The 7933-nt window shown below is 34.0% G+C and overlaps 1 pseudogene; it reads right to left on the bottom strand.

Annotated features, from left to right (window-relative positions):
• Positions 1–2200: 2200 nt before the first annotated feature.
• On the bottom strand, positions 2201–4460 carry LOC131038522 (photosystem I P700 chlorophyll a apoprotein A1-like; annotated as a pseudogene).
• Positions 4461–7933: the final 3473 nt, after the last annotated feature.

The raw sequence follows: 7933 nt of genomic DNA on the forward strand, positions 1-7933 counted from the left end.
TTTATTTCTGATTTGGAATGTGTAAATAAAGTTGCAGGCAGTTGTGTGTCATAATATTTTCATATATTAGGGAACAAGTTGTTTATTAATGGTGTTGCCCTATTTTGTTTGTTTTCTCAAGATAAAATATGAATTTTTTATGAAAGTTACTTTGTTTTTCATGACATTGGCACATGGAGAGTTGTTATATTATGTTTCTAAAGTTTCGAATGTTATGATAAGTTGTTGACAACTTTTAATGTCCTTGTCACTATTTCAAGCTAATGTTAACATTCCGAGTTCCTATTCGCATTGTGGCTAGAGATGGTTTATGCTCATTGTTATTTGGAGTAGTTGTTACTTATCATTTGGTATGAGAGCCACAACATCGTGAGGGTTGAGAGAATATGCAAGTAGAAAAATCTTGAAAGTGTTTCAAGAAAACCCTAGAAGGAATTTGTTGTAGAAGAGGATTTTGTAACTACCAAGGATTGGAGTCCTCAAGAGATTTTTTTTTAGGTGAGAGGAGATCTATGACTGCAGAGGGTGGAGAAGAGGTACACAAAATATTGGTTACAATTGTGAGAGTGGAAGATGAATTTCAAGGGAATGATGAGATGGGCCATGCCAAAAGCTCTTGATAATTTCATCTTGGGAAAAGTATTGGGATGGGATGGAGAAAAGAAAGTTCTATGAGAAATTGGAAATGATTGTAAGTAGAACGTATATATTGGAAAGGAAGTATTTTCTTAATTATGTTGTGATTGTACGAACTGGAAAAGTAGTTGATGATACGAAATATGCCGAAAGGACATATCTCATGCTAGGCATGAAGTCATATAATGACGATGAGAAGATAAGTGCAGTAATGTCTAAAAGGAAGTCACGAGGAATGAGATTGCAGTAGTTGAAGATGTTGAAGGAACTAAAGAAGTTGAGATTCAAGCATTATAGGTTGAAGAATTCGCTGAAAAAGAGTTGATAAATGAGATTCTTAGCACTTGTGCTATCGGAGAATGGGGAATGGGGAATGTTGAGAGATTGAAGATTTATTACTGAATTTTCTATCAGATATAAGTTTTCTATCACAAGCATGGATTGCTTAATGAATTGTTTGAATAGACCAGCAAGTGTCGTTGTAGTTGCATTGTGTCAAACTTGACCTATCTACATGTGAATGCCTTTGATTTCGAGGAGGCATATGAAGTTTACAATCGACTTCTCAACAAAAATCGAGGACCGTGAATTAATTCTATGGGACAAGAAGGTTATCGCTTACGCATACCTAAAGGGTCAAAGAGAGTGATTCTCTTAACAGAAAGTTATTTTATCATTTCATACATGAACTCATGTACAGGAGCACATGATTTCTTTCGTCTTCAGGGGATCCTAATGCAAGACCATTTGGTTTTCTCGTTTGCCAAATTCGGTCTTGTAATCATCGTTCCATTTTGGACTCGGCTGAGTTGCCAAATTCATTTTAGTTAGTTACATGGACGTTGAAGGTAACAGATCAGGAAGAGAAGAAAGAGGGATCGATCGATGGACCGTAGTGAGTTCAACCAGTAACGGATCGGGTTGGAAGAATTGGAGGTCAGAAGAAGAGTTGCAGACTAGACAACAGTTTGTTGACTGACCCAAGACAGACCGTGACACGTTATTGTGTATTAACTGCCATCGCATGAGAAAGGAGTCGATTTTGTTCTGTTACGTAATTCTTTCCATTCGAAGGACATTCCTCATCGAAAGATGCACATAGCGAATACACATACATAATAGGAGAGTAGGAGTAGACGCCAGTAATGGCCAGTGTGGGAATGTTTGAAAAACAAAATTCGAACAGCAATAGGAATAGTGTAAAAGGCATTGGAAAAAAGAGAAGTTTAAGAGGAATGAAGTAATGCAACGATATGGCTTATGGTCTTGTTTATTTCTGATTTGGAATGTCTAAATAAGGTTGCAGTCGATTGTGTGTGTCATTATTTTTTCATATGTTAGGGAACAAGTTGATCATTAATGGTGTTGCTCTGTTTTGCTTATTGTTTCAAGATAAAATATGAATGATTTGCAAAAGTTACTCTGTTCTGCCTGACATATACTCTCAAAGTCATGTGAAGTAGCAATACCAAACCAAATACGACGAGTAGTTGGGTCCTAGGCCAAGCCTTGGCTGAACTTTGGAAATCTTGATGCCATAATGCTTTTCAAATCCTCCTAGTCATTATCCTACTACAATAATTCTCGCTAAGAAGAACGCCCATGTTGTGACGATTCCACCTAGAAGGTAATGAGCTAGTTCTACAGCACATCCTTGGATAATACTCAAGGCTTTGGGCTGGATAGCAGGAGCAACTTTTAATTTATTATGAGCCCAAACAATAGATTCAATAAGTTCTTGCCAATATCCATGGCCACTAAATAGGAACATTAAACTAAAGGCCCAAACGAAATGAGCACCTAAGAATAAAAGGCCAGAGGCAGATAATGAAGAACCGTAAGATTGGATTACTTGAGAAGTTTGTGCCCATAGAAAGTCACAAAGCCACCCATTCATTGTAATGGAACTCTATGCAAAGTTTCCTCCTGTAATATGAGTTACCAATCCCTGATCACTTATACACTTATACTACCCCAAACATTAGACTGCATTTTCCAACTAAAATGAAATATTACTACCGAAATTGCATTGTACATCCAGAATAACCCTAGGAAGACATGATCCCAAGCAGATACTTGACATGTTCCTCCTCTACTAGGCCCATTGCAAGGAAAATGAAAACCAAGATTCTCTTTATCGGGTATTAAATGAGAACTGCGAGCAAATAAAACACCTTTCAGTAATATTAATATAGTCACATGGATAGTAAATGCATGAATATGGTGTACTAAAAAATCCATAGTTCCTAATGGAATAGGTAACAAAGCCACTTTGGCACCTACTTCTATCAAATCACTGCCTCCCCTAGTTAAGTTGGTGCTTGTTGTTGCATCAAGAGTTGTCAAACTAGGTGCTAAAGCATGAGTGTTTTGTATCCATTGAGCAAAGATAGGTTGTAATTGTATAGTTGTATCTAAAAAGATATCTTTAGGACGTCCTAAATCATTCATAGTATCATTATGAATATATAGACCAAAACTATGAAAACCTAAGAAAATACATGCTCAGTTGAGGTGTGATATGATTGCATCATGATGTCTCAGAACACGGTCTAAAAGATTGTTGTATTGAGTAGTCGAATCATAGTCTCTTACCATAAAAATAGATGCATGTGCAGTACCGCCAACTATGAGAAATCCACCAATCCACGTATGGTGTGTGAATAGAGACAGTTGGGTACCATAGTCAATAGCTAGATATGGATAGGGAGGCATAGAATACATATGGTGAGCTACGACAATAGTTAAAGACCCTAACATAGCTAGGTTAAGAGCTAATTGAGCATGCCATGAAGCAGTTAAGATCTCGTAAAGACCTTTATGTCCTTCCCTTGTAAATGGACCTTTATGAGCTTCCAAAATATCCTTGAGGTTATGACCAATAAGCCAATTGGTTCTATACATATGACCAACGACTAGAAAAAGAACTGCAATAGCCAAATGGTGGTGTGCAATATCGGTCAGCCATAGACCCCCCATTACTGGGTTGAGTCCTTTGCAAAAAGTCAAAAAATCTTAATATTCCAACCAATTCAGGGTGAAAATTGGGGTCAATCCCTTAGCGAAACTGGGATAAAGTTGAGCTAAAAGATCACGATTTAAAAAAAACTCATGAGGAAGTGGTATCTCTATAGGGTCCACTCTAGCATCTAAGAGTTGATTAATAGGTAAAGAAACGTGTATTTGGTGTCCTACCCAAGATACAGAGCCAAGTCCTAGTAACCCTACTAAATGGTGGTTCAACATGGATTATGTATCTTGGAACCAAGTCAATTTTGGAGCAGCTTTGTGATAATGGAACCAACCAGCAAAAAGAATTAACGCTGCAAAGATCAATGCACCAATTGCGGTGCAGTAAAGTTCCAATTCACTAGTTATTCCAGATGCTCACCAAATCCGGAAGAGCCTAGAGGCTATTTGTATTCCTCAAAAACCTCTACCCACATCTCCATTCAAATTTTCTTGGCCTACTATCGACCAAACTACCCGAGCACTAGGTTTAATGTGAGTAGGATCACCTAGCCATGCTTCATAATTGGAGAAGCAAGTGCCGTGAAAGTAGGATCACCTAGCCAAATAAATATTATCACTAATTGACCGAAATGAGCACTAAATACTTTTCGGGAGATCTCTTTCAAATTATTGGTATGGCTATCAAAATCGTGAGCATCAGCATGTACGTTCTAGATCTAGGTGGTAGTATTAGGTCCCTTGCCTAGTGTCTTTGAGAAATGACTGGGTTTAGCCAATTTTTCAAAAGAGGTTTTAATAGGCTCCCTATCCACTATGATCTTTATTTCTGGTTTTCGTGAACGAATGGTCATTGAGTTCTCCTCTTTCCAGACGAGACATGAGAAAAAATCCGCCTAATAAAAAAAGAGAAAAAGGAAAAGGTTATATTCTCAACTTGTTCCTCTCTTTATTTCCTAGTTCAAAACTAGAGCGACTGTGATAGGGAAGTCGATTTGAGACAGGTGATCATATTTATTATGACATATTTGATAAGTGCTTAATGGACTGTTGTGAGATATAAAGCGACTGTGATAGGGAAGTCGATTTGAGACAGGTGATCATATTTATTATGACATATTTGATAAGTGCTTAATGGACTGTTGTGAGATATAAAGCGACTGTGATAGGGAAGTCGATTTGAGACAGGTGATCATATTTATTATGACATATCTGATAAGTGCTTAATGGACTGTTGTGAGATATAAAACGTCTTTCCCGTCCAGTAGTAAAAAAAGATATCAATATTAATATAATGATTATCTTCATATCCAGATTTATTTATCCATATATCTCGACCCATATGTTACATCACTTTTACAATTCAAAAGAACTTTGAATTGATAAATTATTAATGAATCTTTGATAAATTATACACTCTTGAAATAATACCTGGGGCGGGAGATTCGATCAATCGAGATTCAGAAGATGAAATCTTACCCTTACCATCAATAGGTCGAGCTAGCGCATTTACAACTCGACCCAAATAAGCATTACTTACTATTACGTCTCTGAAGTTTCTGACGTTCATGGTTCCTCACACTATTTTAAGCTAATGTTAACAGTCTGAGTTCCTGTCCCCATTGTGGCCAGAAATGATTTCCGTTTGTCGTTATTTGAAATAGTCATTGCTCATCACAAGACCCCTTAAATGATGTTTGATCCAAGTCGAATGCGAAGAATGTTGGCCATATTTATACCTAATTAATTTCAGACCATCTATTTATTTTGTCGCGATTGAAATCAATTAAATACAGATTTGAGGGTGCAACGGATAAACGTATTGCATGTACGGACATTAGCTGTACGTGTAAAGGAAATATTAATGGTATTGAAGAAATTAATGCTAAATGGACCACAGAAGATCGAAGGTGACACTTCAGGATTCACCCTACATTCTGGAATGAAAGACAAAATAGCTGCCAAAAATGTCTATTATCAACAGACAGTCCGAAGCATTATCCTCACATGCTCATTAACAACCAGTAACACTTCCTGAAGGACGATAAGGGATATATAAAAATCTGAGGGTCGCTATAATTTTAATTTTGGGTTAAGCAAAGTCTGAATTAATGATATCGAGATTGTTGACGATATTCATATAAAGAAATATATTTGGAACATTTAGTCATTATCTGCAATTTCTAGATATTGGAAATAACAAAATGGTAAAATTAGAGTCTTACCATTTGAAAGAATATATGTATGTGTATGTACGTACAGATGCATACATGAAAGACTATTGTCCTTATTGCCATATCTATATGAGACTTTAAAAGATATAAAGCACACTAATCTTTTAATGTGGAAGTAGAATGTCAATGCCAACACTTATGAGGTAAACATAAGCAAACATACATTGGTGTTTTTTTGTTTTTTTTGGTAACACGAGTAATTATTGTGGGAGTTATATGTTTAGAAAATATAATTCATATGATAATGAATCATTTCAAAGTTTGATTCTTGTGTGGTCTATATATATATATATATATAATTTGAAAATAGTATTATTTTTTCTAATATTCAATTATAATATGTTGTTTTTTTAATTGCACTCATTTAAAGAATTAATGCAAGTAAATTTCACAACATATTTTAATTATTTATATAAATAAAGAAATAATATAAATTATGAATATATCATGATCATCAATCTTTTCATATTTCAAAAATTATAGATGATTTTATTTTTGTCTAATAAAAACTAATATTATTGATTTTTTTAACATTAAAAATAGATTACTAAAAAGAACTTCAATTTTCTTCAAAACAACTTACCTCATTAGTTTCACATTGATGATAATCATAATTGAATTAATATTTTTCAATTTTCTTAGTAGATTTGACTACCCTTTCCTCTTTATTATTATTCGTATGGAATTTAGGCTAAATTCATTCCCCTCTAGCCTTTTTAAATATTTAGGAATAACCTAAATTATCAATTTCTAGATAATTTCCAATTATAGAAAAAGGATCAAATGCTACATGACTCTGATAGATATCCCCTAAAGGATTTGAATAAATAATGATTAAACAACTTCCTTATTTGTATTAAAGTTAACCCAACTTAACAATTAAATAGGTCTAATAATTCTCTATGCCCTAAAAATCATTCTTGGACCTTTTTTTTCTCAATTGTTTCTTCGAAAAAGTGAGCAATACGTGTATCCAATGCTTGATATATTCTAATATCTCACATAATAATGTAAATTAATTAGGAAATATTTATAACTTGTTTATCTTATTATTTAGAATAAGATTTGTTATTTTCTTTCTTTTCTAATATTATAAGAGATTTTAGCACAGGAAAATCTCTTCTAAGAGATATTTTTCTAGTTCAAAATTATATCCTATATTATAGAATATTTTTTTCTCATAGATATCTCTTCTATAATATATCTCTACTTTAGAGTTGTAGGACATCAACATTGTTTACAACTCTCACAACTTCTTCATAGGTTCAACTATGCTAGAGTAATGAATTCATTGGTATTTTGACTAATGTTGACTAATATGATGTAGTGTTGATCAATTGTTAGACATCGATAGCACCAAGGATGGAACACAACCTACCTTTGAGATTTACAAGATACACAAGAGGGATTATTGGTTGACCTATCTAATATAAAGGTATAGCTTAGGCAATTTATGGGATAAGTCATATGCATTTGAATTTAATTTGAACAATACTGTTTATAGATAAATAATTGATTAAAGGGGAACTGATTTAATAGTATATTTAAATCAATATGTTAAGGTTAAGGTGTACTAATTGTTGGAAGTACAATCAAACATCTCAAATACACAGAGGAAGGTAGCATGTTTTTGTATGTGATTATTCACGCTAATGATTGAATTTGATCTTCTTGAGACTTGTGACTAGGTGATTAGTACAATGCCCTAATGAAGTGTTTATATGTGAAAATGCACAAGAAATTGGTGCCAATGTGATGAAGGGAGAGTCGACTAAACCCTTGTCAAATACTTCATCTATTGAAGTTAATTAGATGTGGTCTTGCGTATGGAGAGTCCAATGTGGTTATTTTTTTTAAGTTGGTTTAATGTTATTATTTTGTGAGTTATTTGTTTTGAAATTAAATTTTTAGGGTGCAAGTGTTTTATATGAAATGAAAAGTCCGATGATTTGGTTAAATTCAGATTTGAAGTTTGCGGAATTTTTAAAAGGATAAAACGGGTCTTTATTTTTGCATTGTACTTTTTTTGGGGACCCTAGGTTGGATACCAATGGGTTAGGGGTCAATTTAAGTTGTTATATTTTACTTGGATC

Source organism: Cryptomeria japonica, chromosome 7, assembly GCF_030272615.1.
Source record: "Cryptomeria japonica chromosome 7, Sugi_1.0, whole genome shotgun sequence".
NCBI classification, from domain to species: Eukaryota; Viridiplantae; Streptophyta; class Pinopsida; order Cupressales; family Cupressaceae; genus Cryptomeria; species Cryptomeria japonica.